The sequence below is a fragment of the Phyllobates terribilis genome, unplaced genomic scaffold, assembly GCF_046119375.1.
Source record: "Phyllobates terribilis strain yellow unplaced genomic scaffold, ASM4611937v1 Scaffold_9__5_contigs__length_417890890, whole genome shotgun sequence".
Taxonomy (NCBI): domain Eukaryota; kingdom Metazoa; phylum Chordata; class Amphibia; order Anura; family Dendrobatidae; genus Phyllobates; species Phyllobates terribilis.
Window position 1 is genome coordinate 185,452,909 of NW_027362769.1, and position 14,657 is coordinate 185,467,565.

Here is a 14,657-nt window from a genome sequence, read left to right on the forward strand (position 1 = left end):
GCCACCACTAGAGGGAGCTCACTGCATACAGATTTATACAGTCACCACTAGAGGGAGCTCACTACATACAGATTTATACAGCCACCACTAGAGGGAGCTCACTACATACAGATTTATACAGTCACCACTAGAGGGAGCTCACTACATACAGATTTATACAGCCACCACTAGAGGGAGCTCACTACATACAGATTTATACAGACACCACTAGGGAGAGCTCAGTACATACAGATTTATACAGACACCACTAGGGGAGCTCAGTACATACAGATTTACACAGCCACCACTAGAGGGAGCTCACTACATACAGATTTATACAGCCACCACTAGAGGGAGCTCACTACATACAGATTTATACAGACACCACTAGAGGGAGCTCACTACATACAGATTTATACAGTCACCACTAGAGGGAGAATAGTGCATACAGATAATAAATAACTCCATATGTGCATTAGAAATCTGTATGCATTGATCTATCGGGTAGTGGCAGTAAGAAGGATCCTATGTCTGTGACAGGAAGCTGGCTAAGCAGTTCTGTGCTATGACTCCTTCCAGGAAAGGCTTCGCCGTTGTGTGTTCTGCCTCCATGAAAGGTGCGACTCTGACAGGACTAGTAATAAGTATCTATCTGTCCATGGATCATGTCTGGTGTTGCAGGTCTGCCCAATTTATTTGACTTTGGAAGGAGTTGTAAAACAGACATTGCCATTAAACAGACTTGGCGCTGCTTCTGGAAAATAAAGTAAAAATTGTTTTCTTATCTTGGACATCCACTTTAAAGCCACATTCACACTTTTAGTATTTGGTCAGTACTTTACGTCAGTATTTGTAAGCCAAAACCAGAAGTGGATGAAAAATGTAGAAATTTTGCCTCCAATTGTTCCTCTCCTGATTTTGGCTTTCAAATACTAATGTAACATACTGATCAAATACTGAACGTGTGAATGTGGGCTAAATATTTGACACATGATGTATAGCACATTGATGGTGCATGCTCAGGAGCTGTGCCTGCGCCTCGGTTGTAACTAGCAGCTGAGATCCCGACATACTCAGGTCCCCGCCAGAAACCTCTTCTTCCATCTATGTTCACCTGGAGTTTTCCCAACAATCTGCCGCTAGGTCAAGACAGCTGATCCATTATCAAGAAAGTATGCGATTCCTGTTCTCACGAATCTGGGAATGATCATCCCGGGTGCGGCTCCTCCTGGAAAAGTATTTCTACATTAATGAGATGGGAAAGTCAGAAAGTGAAGACAGATTCGGGAGTATCTGCCAGCAAGTAATATCCTCGAGTCCAGCGCCTCCCGGAAACAACAGATGCATGACGTCCAAGAAACAGGAGGATGATGATGATGAGCCCCACCAACAGGGCCGCCGTCTGATCAATAACAAAAAGCAATAATCACTGAACGATTCTATTATGTTCTCTCTGATATGTGGATACTTTCAGAGATTCCATTTGTGGCTTTATTTTACGAAATTAGGGTTGAACATTTTATTGTCCCAGTGCATCTAAAATAAAAATGGTGCAACTAATAAAAATCTTCTATAGTTTTGTGTACACAGCACCAATGCCGACCAATGAGTCCCCATGGTAAAAGAGTGTAAACGAAAATGGCAGTCAGGGGACTGATTTCGTTTTTCCGTGCAGCTTTAAAGGAGTCAAAGCTTAGTTTTAATGACTACATTTCCACAACCATGACAGAGGCATCCATCATCCAAAGGCTAAAATTGTAAGTATAATAGATACATCACAAAAAAAGTTTGCAATGTTTCAGATAAACATATCTTGTAGTAGTCTAAAGGGTGACAAATGCTATTGTATGGCATCAACAACAAACTCTATTTAACACATGCATTTTAAATGGAGAAAAATCTCCCTATACAGAGAGCTCCCCCTAGTGGTGGCTGCAGGTGGAATATTATCATGTATCTCTGTATACAAGGAGCTCCCCCTAGTGGTGACTGCAGACAGGATCTTATCATGTATCTCTGTATACAGGGATCTCCCCCTAGTGGTGGCTGCAGACAGAATCTTATCATGTATCTGTATACAGGGAGCACCCTCTAGTGGTGACTGCAGACAGGATCTTATCATGTATCTCTGTATACAGGGAGCTCCCCCTAGTGGTGACTGTAGACACAATGTTATCATGTATCTCTGTATACAGGGAGCTCCCCCTAGTGGTGACTGTAGACACAATGTTATCATGTATCTCTGTATACAGGGAGCTCCCCCTAGTGGTGGTTGCAGACAGGATCTTATCATGCATCTCTGTATACAGGGAGCTCCCCCTAGTGGTGACTACAGACAGGATCTTATCATGTATCTCTGTATATAGAGAGCTCCCCCTAGTGGTGGCTGCAGACAGAATCATATCATGTACAGTAGGTACAGAAAGTATTCAGACCCCTTTAAATTTTTCACTCTTTGTTTCATTTCAGCCATTTGGTAAATTCTAAAAAGTTCATTTTTTTCTTATTAAAGTCCACTCTGCACCCCATCTTGACTAAACAAACAGAAATGTAGACATTTTTGCAAACTTATTAAAAAAAAACCTGAAATCTCACATGGTCATAAGAATTCAGACCCTTTGCTCAGACACTCATATATAAATCACATGCTGTCCATTTCCTTGTGATCCTCCTTGAGATGGTTCTACTCCTTCATTGGGGTCCAGCTGTGTTTAATTAAACTGATAGGACTTGATTTGGAAAGGCGCACACCTGTCTATATAAGACCTCACAGCTCACAGTGCATGTCAGACCAAATGAGAATCATGAGCTCAAAGGAACTGCCCAAGGAGCTCAGAGACAGAATTGTGGCAAGGCACAGATCTGGCCAAGGTTACAAAAGAATTTCTGCATTACTCAAGGTTCCTAAGAGCACAGTGGCCTCCATAATCCTGAAATGGAAGAAGTTTGGAACCACCAGAAGTCTTCCTAGACCTGGCCGCCCAGCCAAACTGAGCAATCGTAGGAGAAGAGCCTTGGTGAGCGAGGTAAAGAAGAACCCCAAGATCACTGTGGCTGAGCTCCAGAGATGCAGTAGGAAGATGGGAGAAAGTTCCACAAAGTCAACTATCACTGCAGCCCTCCACCAGTCGGGCCTTTATGGCAGAGTGGCCCGACGGAAGCCTCTCCTCAGTGCAAGACATATGAAAGCCCGCATAAAGTTTGCTCAAAAACACATGAAGGACTCCCAGACTATGAAAAATAAGATTATCTGGTCTGATAAGATGAAGATAGAACTTTTTGGTGATAATTCTAAGCGGCATGTGTGGAAAAAAACAGGCACTGCTCATCCCCTGCCCAATACAATCCCAACAGTGAAACATGGTGGTGGCAGCATCATGCTATGGGGGTGTTTTTCAGCTGCAAGGACAGGATGACTGGTTGCAATTGAAGGAAACATGAATGCGGCCAAGTACAGAGATATCCTGGATGAAAACCTCTTCCAGAGTGCTCTGGACCTCAGACTTGGCCGAAGGTTCACCTTCCAACAAGACAATGACCCTAAGAAGACAGCTAAAATAACAAAGGAGTGGCTTCAGAACAACTCTGTGACCATTCTTGACTGGTCCAGGAAGAGCCCTGACCTAAACCCAATTGAGCATCTCTGGAGAGACCTGAAAATGGCTGTCCACCAACGATCACCATCCAACCTGACGGAACTGGAGAGGATCTGCAAGGAAGAATGGCAGAGGACCCCCAAATCCAGGGGTGAAAAACTTGTTGCATCATTCCCAAGAAGACTCATGGCTGTACTAGCTCAAAAGGGGGCTTCTACTCAAAACTGAGCAAAGGGTCTGAATACTTATGACCGTGTGATATTTCAGTTTTTCTTTTTTAATAAATTTGCAAAAATTTCTACATTTCTGGGGGTTTTTCGGTCAAGATGGGGTGCAGAGTGGACTTTAATGAGAAAAAAAATGAACTTTTTAGAATTTACCAAATGGCTGCAATGAAACAAAGAGTGAAAAATTTAAAGGGGTCCGAATACTTTCCGTACACACTGTATTTCTAAAAACAGGGAGCTCCCCCTAGTGGTGGTTGCAGACAGAATCTTATTATGTATCTCTGTATACAGGGAGCTCCCCCTAGTGGTGGTTGCAGACAGGATGTTATCTTGTATCTATGTGAACAAAAGTAATGCCTTAGAGTGTTTTTGTCCTGATGTACATGTGCAAAATATAATATTGCAATATTAATTACATTTCACACAGGGCGGTATGAATCTCTGGACTGCATTTTGTATTCTCTTGAATTGGAGATAAACTGAAATACCAGACACAACCCCTGAGGATGAAGAACTTACACTCATTAATGAGAGAGGACATTAAAATTGTTGTAGTGAGGGTATAACAAGAGGATAGAGATTTAGCCAAAATTTAACTTAAGTCTTGTGACATTTTATGACAGATTTTATTGGCAACAGGAAGGGACGTGACAATTGCCTGATATGACTGTGAACTTGTGCGGCACATCACATTACATGGTGAATCCAACCCATGCCTGGAAGCCAACGGGCAAATGACCTGACCCTATAAAGGATGTTAGGAGTCCTCTTTGTGACTTCCGCTGAGTACAATGGCTTAGTACTGGACAGCCGGCGTTGGAATGCAAATACTTGGTGTCACCAATCATGTCCAAATAGTGACTCAGTTTTATCCATGTCCAGTGTTCACTCCACCAATATAATTTTTACATGCCGGACATCAGTAGGGTTACACTGCTCATATGGGGTACAGAATCCACAAGTGCCCATGGACGTATAACCTTTCTGCAAAGGCCAGGGCTGAGCTGCCATGAAATCTTCTCAATGCCGTACACTTACGTAGAAAACAAATGCACAACTTCTGCAGCATAAAACCTCTCCAGACATGGACGGTTATTGAGTTTGTACTGGGAAGAATTCCCTCATCTTCACATCAGTCCATGCGTTTTGTTGTAGCGACATAAAGAATTTATTTTTAGAGTCTGTTCACACATAGCGGCGCAAAGCCGCACTAATAACCCACAGCAAAACCGCAAGCAACTTATCAACAATAGATTGATAAAACCACAAATGACCTGCACAGTAAACGCCCCACAAATCACAACGTGTGCAGAGTGTAAATGCAGCTTTAGATCTAATTAATGCAAATAATACAAAGTCTATAAAACGAATAAAACCACAACAAAGAAAACTTTTAAAACCGCAAGGTCGGATGAGCATCAACTCCTGCGACATGAAGGAGCGATCACTCCCGATCAATAATTTACTCTGAATAAAGCTGGATACAGTTTCCAGATGAGCAGAGATTCCTTCTGATTGGACCGGAGGCTGCAACAATGTAACAAATCGGGGAAACTTTCCGTCACAGACGCTGATGAGGGGCTGATCAGTGATGAGTGTACTGGGGGGCTGTGGAGAGGATCCCCTGCAGACATCACCATCACCCCCATCATCCCGGCAGGGTTAACCCCTCAGAGCCTGAGCTGTGACTTTAATGAGCCCCATTCCCATCAGGAGCAGCAAATGGATGGAGTGAGGGGGGGGGCAGGGTGGGAGAGGGTGAGGGGGGGGGCAGGGAGGGGATGATGGGGGGGGGCAGGGAGGAGGAGGAGGGAAGATTGAAAACAGATCAGTCAGGGCTGAAGTAATGGGCTCAGATCATCTGACTCCAGTCAGGGGGGCAGTGACACAGTTTGGGGGGAGGAGGCTCCAAACTTTATTCTGCATTCAACTTCCCCGGGACTTCAGGCTGCTGCAGGCTCTGCGCTCCCCCGACAATCCGAGGCTCCCTCCCTGGACCCCTCCCTGGACCCCCAGACCCCGGACTGAGCTCCTCCGAGGGAACCAAGCCCCCTGGACTGCGCCTCCCCCGGATTCTGGATTCCTCTTCTCCGCTCTTTCTGGCTTCTCTTTCTGGGGAACCTGGGCTGAACCCCAATGGACCCCAGATGCTGGCAGCTCTGACCATGGCCCCCTCCTCCTGATCTGCCCAGGACCCCCATGTCTGCTGGACCCTAGGATTATTACCCCGGAGGTAAGTGCTTCATACCTGATACCCAGCCCTGTACATGTCTAATGCTCTGTGCCTGTATCTGGGGGTCTGCTGCTCCTTTACTGGGGGAACACAGTGCTATGTGATAGGGTGCAGTCCTGCCATGTGCCCCTCTGTATATATTGGGGCTCAGTACTTGCTGCTCCATGGATCCCCAATTCCCCCTTGTCAGTATTTGCCCCCATTGTCCCCTGTGCATTGCCCCCTGTATTCATGTGCCAGGGTCGCAGCTCAGTGACAGAAGCCGCAGAGGAGCAGACAATGCCGCTGGAAACAATGACACAATCCTCCTTTTATGTGGAACACAATGCTGGGGGTAAAGCCGCTCACTGTGTGAATAGTCAGCTCCTGGTGCCGAGCGCTTCTCCTGCTCCTCATTATTACAGTTGGGTGAAGTTTGTGCAAAGTTTACAATCTGTGTGATGCCAAGAACTGAGACTGCGAAGCCATAAGGAGCCAGAACATATGAACATGCCCTAAGGAAAGTGTGCCAGCTCCATGCCCCATCCCCAGAGCTGCCAGCTCCATGCCCCATCCCCAGAGCTGCCAGCTCCATGCCCCATACCCAGAGCTGCCTGCTCCATGCCCCATACCCAGAGCTGACAGCTACATGCCCCATACCCAGAGCTGCCTGCTCCATGCCCCATACCCAGAGCTGCCTGCTACATGCCCCATACCCAGAGCTGCCAGCTCCATACCCAATACCCAGAGCTGACAGCTACATGCCCCATACCCAGAGCTGCCTGCTCCATGCCCCATACCCAGAGCTGCCTGCTACATGCCCCATACCCAGAGCTGCCTGCTCCATGCCCCATACCCAGAGCTGCCAGCTCCATGCCCCATACCCAGAGCTGCCAGCTCCATACCCAATATCCAGAGCTGCCTGCTCCATGCCCCATACCCAGAGCTGCCTGCTACATGCCCCATACCCAGAGCTGTCTGCTACATGCCCCATACCCAGATCTGCCTGCTCTATGCCCCATCCCCAGAGCTGCCAGCTCCATGCCCCATACCCAGAGCTGCCAGCCCCATACCCAGAGCTGCCAGCTCCATGCCCCATACCCAGAGCTGCCAGCTCCATGCCCCATACCAAGAGCTGCATGCTCCATGTCCCATACCCAGAGCTGCCTGCTCCATGCCCCATACCCAGAGCTGCCAGCTACATGCCCCATACCCAGAGCTGCCAGCTCCATACCCCATACCCAGATCTGCCAGCTCCATACCCCATACCCAGATCTGCCAGCTCCATACCCAGAGCTGCCAGCTACATGCTCCATACCCAGAGCTGCCCACTCCATACCCCATACCCAGAGCTGCCTGCTCCATGCCCCATACCCAGAGTTGCCTGCTCCATGCCCCATACCCAGAGCTGCCTGCTCCATACCCCATACCCAGAGCTGCCTGCTCTATGCCCCATCCCCAGAGCTGCCAGCTACATGCCCCATACCCAGAGCTGCCAGCCCCATACCCAGAGCTGCCAGCTCCATGCCCCATACCCAGAGCTGCCAGCTCCATACCCAATACCCAGAGCTGCCAGCTACATGCCCCATACCCAGAGCTGCCAGCTACATGCCCCATACCCAGATCTGCCTGCTCCATGCCCCATACCCAGAGCTGCCTGCTCCATGCCCCATACCCAGAGCAGCCAGCTCCATACCCCATACCCAGAGCTGCCAGCTCCATACCCCATACCCAGAGCTGCCAGCCCCTTACCCAGAGCTGCCAGCTCCATGCCCCATACCCAGAGCTGCCAGCTCCATACCCAATAACCAGAGCTGCCAGCTACATGCCCCATACCCAGAGCTGCCTGCTCCATGCCCCATACGCAGAGCTGCCTGCTACATGCCCCATACCCAGAGCTGCCAGCTCCATGCCCCATACCCAGAGCTGCCAGCTCCATACCCAATACCCAGAGCTGCCAGCTGCATGCCCCATACCCAGAGCTGCCTGCTTCATGCCCCATACCCAGAGCTACCTGCTACATGCCCCATACCCAGAGCTGTCTGCTACATGCCCCATACCCAGATCTGCCTGCTCTATGCCCCATCCCCAGAGCTGCCAGCTCCATGCCCCATACCCAGAGCTGCCAGCCCCATACCCAGAGCTGCCAGCTCCATGCCCCATACCAAGAGCTGCCAGCTCCATGCCCCATACCAAGAACTGCATGCTCCATGTCCCATACCCAGAGCTGCCTGCTCCATGCCCCATACCCAGAGCTGCCAGCTACATGCCCCATACCCAGAGCTGCCAGCTCCATACCCCATACCCAGAGCTATCGGATCCATACCCCATACCCAGAGCTGCCAGCTACATGCTCCATACCAAGAGCTGCCCACTCCATACCCCATACCCAGAGCTGCCAGCTCCATGCCCCATACCCAGAGCTGCCTGCTCCATGCCCCATACCCAGAGCTGCCTGCTCTATGCCCCATCCCCATAGCTGCCAGCTCCATGCCCCATACCCAGAGCTGCCAGCCCCATACCCAGAGCTGCCACCTCCATGCCCCATACCCAGAGCTGCCAGCTCCATACCCAATACCCAGAGCTGCCAGCTACATGCCCCATACCCAGAGCTGCCAGCTACATGCCCCATACCAAGAGCTGCCTGCTCCATGCCCCATACCAAGAGCTGCCTGCTCCATGTCCCATACCCAGAGCTGCCTGCTCCATGCCCCATACCCAGAACTGCCAGCTCCATGCCCCTTACCCAGAGCTGCCAGCTCCATTCCCAATACCCAGAGCTGCCAGCTCCATGCCCCATACCCAGAGCTGCCAGCTCCATGCCCCATACCCAGAGCTGCCAGCTCCATACCCAATACCCAGAGCTGCCAGCTCCATGCCCCATACCCAGAGCTGCCAGCTCCATGCCCCATACCCAGAGCTGCCTGCTCCATGCCCCATACCCAGAGCTGCCAGCTCCATGCCCCATACCCAGAGCTGCCAGCTACATGCCCCATACCCAGAGCTGCCAGCTCCATACCCCATACCCAGATCTGCCAGCTCCATACCCAATACCCAGAGTTGCCTGGTGCTCCATACCCAGAGCTGCCTGCTCTATGCCCCATACCCAGAGCTGCCATCTCCATGCCCCATAACCAGAGACTGCATTGAGAGCCTACACAGAGCATAGACACAGACCCTGTCCCCATAAATTAGAACTGTATTTTCAGCCTGCAGCATGCACACATATCCAAAACTATCCTATCAGAACCTGCTAATATTGATGCAGAACCATTTTACAAGTACCTGCCCCCATATCCACACTGGTATTATGAAGTATGGTGTGTCCTGATGAATTCTGCTCTTTCAGAACTGATTACATGTTGAATGGGAGGAATAGTCACAGAAATTTCTGCAAGAAACATTATAGTTATTATGGATACATTGCTATGCACAGTTGATACATCATGAATTATGGCCACACGGAGCAGTTATGCTAGTACTCGGTGGTATCTGTCACATTATCTGCTTAGCAGGTGAAGGTGAGAAGCTCAGACTCCCCATCACTCCTCAATAGTCTGAAGACAGAAGTGTTATCTGAGGGATTGCTCTACAGGGAAATACTGATACTCAGGAGATAGGAGGAAGAACTGAGGGTCAAGTCTGGAGCTGAGCAGCTGCAAACCTCAGTGATAAAGCTGAGAGTCATCCAGGGTTATGAGGAATGTGCATCAGAGACAATCACTTCCTCCAGCCCTGAGCATTGCTCACGTGTTAACTGTTTAACAGCCCCAGGGGTGAGTGCAGGGCAGAGGATCCAGGGGTCGGTGCTGGATCCTGGGGCGACGGCACATGTCTGTTGTTTGCACTGAAGTTGTCGCTGTTAAGAACATTTTGTGCAGGGATTGGGAGTTTGTGAAGAAAGTTTGTTTTAGACTTAATCCTGCACAATCGTGAAGTGAAAACAGGTTGGATGTGAATGTGGCGGCGGCGGCGGCAGGCTGGGTACAAATGAGCCCGGCGCAAGCGGCGAGGACGAGGGAGAATGGCTGGGAAACTACGGACACATTATAGAAGAAAGTTTTATATAAATTCAGACTCTGGAGCAGAAACTGAAGGGAAATTATAAATGTGAAGAGATGATTGTAACATTTGTGTTTATTGTGTTCTAGAATTGTAAATATTTACTGTATCCGGATACAACGTAATCGCCATAAATACGAAGATTCGCTGTTCACAGTCCACACTGTACGGCAGCGACCGAGAGAGAGAAGGTTTGTGTCCATTTATAGTATAGGGCCCCGGGCCCCTGCCCTGTGTGTTATATTCAGGGTCCACTATTTATAGTATAAGTCCCCAGGCCCCTGCCCTGTGTGTTATATTCAGGGCCTGCTATTTATAGTATAGGGCCCCGGGCCCTGCCCTGTGTGTTATATTCAGGGCCTGCTATTTATAGTATGGGGCCCCGGGCCCCTGCCCTGTGTGTTATATTCAGGGTCTGCTATTTATAGTATAGGGCCCCGGGCCCTGCCCTGTGTGTTATATTCAGGGCCTGCTATTTATAGTATAGGGCCCCGGGCCCCTGCCCTGTGTGTTATATTCAGGGCCTGCTATTTATAGTATGGGGCCCCGGGCCCCTGCCCTGTGTGTTATATTCAGGGTCTGCTATTTATAGTATGGGGCCCCGGGCCCTGCCCTGTGTGTTATATTCAGGGTCCGCTATTTATAGTATGGGGCCCCGGGCCCCTGCCCTGTGTGTTATATTCAGGGCCTGCTATTTATAGTATGGGGCCCCGGGCCCTGCCCTGTGTGTTATATTCAGGGTCCGCTATTTATAGTATGGGGCCCCGGGCCCCTGCCCTGTGTGTTATATTCAGGGTCTGCTATTTATAGTATAGGGCCCCGGGCCCCTGCCCTGTGTGTTATATTCAGGGTCCGCTATTTATAGTATAGGGCCCCGGGCCCCTGCCCTGTGTGTTATATTCAGGGTCCGCTATTTATAGTATGGGGCCCCGGGCCCCTGCCCTGTGTGTTATATTCAGGGTCCACTATTTATAGTATAGGGCCCCGGGCCCCTGCCCTGTGTGTTATATTCAGGGTCCACTATTTATAGTATAGGGCCCCGGGCCCCTGCCCTGTGTGTTATATTCAGGGTCCGCTATTTATAGTATAGGGCCCCGGGCCCTGCCCTGTGTGTTATATTCAGGGTCCGCTATTTATAGTATAGGGCCCCGGGCCCCTGCCCTGTGTGTTATATTCAGGGTCCGCTATTTATAATATAGGGCCCCGGGCCCCTGCCCTGTGTGTTATATTCAGGGTCCACTATTTATAGTATGGGGCCCCGGGCCCTGCCCTGTGTGTTATATTCAGGGTCTGCTATTTATAGTATAGGGCCCCGGGCCCCGGGCCCCTGCCCTGTGTGTTATATTCAGGGTCCACTATTTATAGTATAGGGCCCCGGGCCCCTGCCCTGTGTGTTATATTCAGGGCCTGCTATTTATAGTATGGGGCCCCGGGCCCTGCCCTGTGTGTTATATTCAGGGTCCGCTATTTATAGTATAGGGCCCCGGGCTCCTGCCCTGTGTGTTATATTCAGGGCCTGCTATTTATAGTATAGGGCCCCGGGCCCCTGCCCTGTGTGTTATATTCAGGGTCCACTATTTATAGTATAGGGCCCCGGGCCCTGCCCTGTGTGTTATATTCAGGGTCCGCTATTTATAGTATAGGGCCCCGGGCCCCTGCCCTGTGTGTTATATTCAGGGCCTGCTATTTATAGTATAGGGCCCCGGGCTCCTGCCCTGTGTGTTATATTCAGGGCCTGCTATTTATAGTATAGGGCCCCGGGCCCCTGCCCTGTGTGTTATATTCAGGGTCCACTATTTATAGTATAGGGCCCCGGGCCCCTGCCCTGTGTGTTATATTCAGGGTCCACTATTTATAGTATAGGGCCCCGGGCCCTGCCCTGTGTGTTATATTCAGGGTCCACTATTTATAGTATAGGGCCCCGGGCCCCTGCCCTGTGTGTTATATTCAGGGTCCACTATTTATAGTATAGGGCCCCGGGCCCCTGCCCTGTGTGTTATATTCAGGGCCCGCTATTTATAGTATGGGGCCCCGGGCTCCTGCCCTGTGTGTTATATTCAGGGCCTGCTATTTATAGTATGGGGCCCCGGGCTCCTGCCCTGTGTGTTATATTCAGGGCCTGCTATTTATAGTATAGGGCCCCGGGCCCCTGCCCTGTGTGTTATATTCAGGGTCTGCTATTTATAGTATAGGGCCCCGGGCCCTGCCCTGTGTGTTATATTCAGGGTCCACTATTTATAGTATAGGGCCCCGGGCCCCTGCCCTGTGTGTTATATTCAGGGCCTGCTATTTATAGTATAGGGCCCCGGGCCCCTGCCCTGTGTGTTATATTCAGGGTCCACTATTTATAGTATAGGGCCCCGGGCCCCTGCCCTGTGTGTTATATTCAGGGTCCACTATTTATAGTATAGGGCCCCGGGCTCCTGCCCTGTGTGTTATATTCAGGGTCCACTATTTATAGTATAGGGCCCCGGGCCCTGCCCTGTGTGTTATATTCAGGGTCCACTATTTATAGTATAGGGCCCCGGGCCCTGCCCTGTGTGTTATATTCAGGGTCCACTATTTATAGTATAGGGCCCCGGGCCCCTGCCCTGTGTGTTATATTCAGGGCCCGCTATTTATAGTATGGGGCCCCGGGCTCCTGCCCTGTGTGTTATATTCAGGGCCTGCTATTTATAGTATAGGGCCCCGGGCCCTGCCCTGTGTGTTATATTCAGGGTCCACTATTTATAGTATAGGGCCCCGGGCCCCTGCCCTGTGTGTTATATTCAGGGTCCACTATTTATAGTATAGGGCCCCGGGCCCCTGCCCTGTGTGTTATATTCAGGGCCCGCTATTTATAGTATGGGGCCCCGGGCTCCTGCCCTGTGTGTTATATTCAGGGTCCGCTATTTATAGTATGGGGCCCCGGGCCCTGCCCTGTGTATTATATTCAGGGTCTGCTATTTATAGTATAGGGCCCCGGGCTCCTGCCCTGTGTATTATATTCAGGGTCTGCTATTTATAGTATGGGGCCCCGGGCCCTGCCCTGTGTATTATATTCAGGGTCTGCTATTTATAGTATGGGGCCCCGGGCCCCTGCCCTGTGTGTTATATTCAGGGTCCGCTATTTATAGTATAGGGCCCCGGGCCCCTGCCCTGTGTGTTATATTCAGGGTCTGCTATTTATAGTATAGGGCCCCGGGCCCCTGCCCTGTGTGTTATATTCAGGGTCTGCTATTTATAGTATAGGGCCCCGGGCCCTGCCCTGTGTGTTATATTCAGGGTCCACTATTTATAGTATGGGGCCCCGGGCCCTGCCCTGTGTGTTACATTCAGGGTCCGCTATTTATAGTATAGGGCCCCGGGCCCCTGCCCTGTGTGTTATATTCAGAACATATTATCCATAGTGTAGGGGCCCCGGACTCCATTGTTGCACTCGCTCTGTTATATTTAGGGTCTACTGGATGTAAACAATGAACGGAGCCGGATCCGCACAGCTCCACACACCATATAGTGGCCGTTCTCAGGTATTGCAGGTCATTTCCTATTCATTTCAATAGGATCAGAGCTGCAGTTCCTAGCAGCAGCAGTCAATACACGGTGTGCGGAGCTGTGCTGATCTGGCTCCGCTCATTGTGTTCATGCTGCCAGAGCTGAAAACAGGGCTGATTATTGGGGGTTCTGCGTGTCGGACTCCCACAGATCTGTTACTGATGACTTGTCCCAAGGAGAGGATATCAATATAGTAAACCGGACAAACCCTTAAGGCTATGTGCCCACGTTGCATTTATGAAGCAGAAAATTTCTGCTGCATAAATGCAAGTCCTCTCCCGGAAAAACGCATGCGGAATTCCGCACGCGTTTATCGCGCATTTTTCGCGCGGTTATCACGCGTTTTCCACATGCGGAATTGCCTTGCGTTTTTTATGCATTGGACAAAGGCAATTCCGCTTGCGGAAACGCAAAATGAAATGACATGCTGCGGATTTTTGAACGCGGCATAAACGCTGCGGAAAAATCCGCAGCATGTGCATAGAACTTGCGGAATCCCATTGGGGACCATGGGGTGCGGATATACATGCGTTTTTCAAGCGTTTACGCTGCGGAAATTCCGCAGCATATACGCTTGAAAAATGCTACGTGGGCACACAGCCTAACATGTAAATTAAAAAGTATTTAAAGTGTACGGAGCTGTATACAATAATCTGCCGCTAAATAATCCAAGTGTCCAAGTCAAACCATCTAAGGCTTAGTGCCCACGATGCAGAAATGAAGCAGAAATTTTCCTGAGCATTTCTGCATCTCTTTGGCAGAAAAACGCATGGGGGTTTTACATGCGTTTTTGACGCGTATTTGACGCATTTTTGCATGCGTATTTGCCATGCGTTTTTCCAATGCATTGTATAGGCAAATATGCATGCAGAAACGCACAAGAATTGGTCATGTCCGTATTTTTTCTGCGAGTAAAATCTGCGCAGAAAAAATCCTGACCATGTTCACAGAACTTCATAGGGAAGTCATGGGATAAGGTATGCAATGTGTTTCTGGAGCGTTTACGCGCTGCAAATAAGCACCAAAAACGCATCGTAGGCACACAGC

The 14,657-nt window shown here is 49.9% G+C and overlaps 1 protein-coding gene across 1 annotated transcript in view; it reads left to right on the forward strand.

Annotated features, from left to right (window-relative positions):
• The first annotated feature begins 5,700 nt into the window (after nucleotides 1-5,700).
• GLI2 (GLI family zinc finger 2) overlaps nucleotides 5,701-14,657 on the forward strand; it is a 294,201-nt gene continuing 285,244 nt past the window's right edge. Inside the window, exon 1 of the mRNA XM_073647502.1 lies at nucleotides 5,701-6,035. The gene's annotated coding sequence lies outside the window, so the exon portion shown is untranslated. The remainder of the gene's footprint in view (nucleotides 6,036-14,657) is intronic.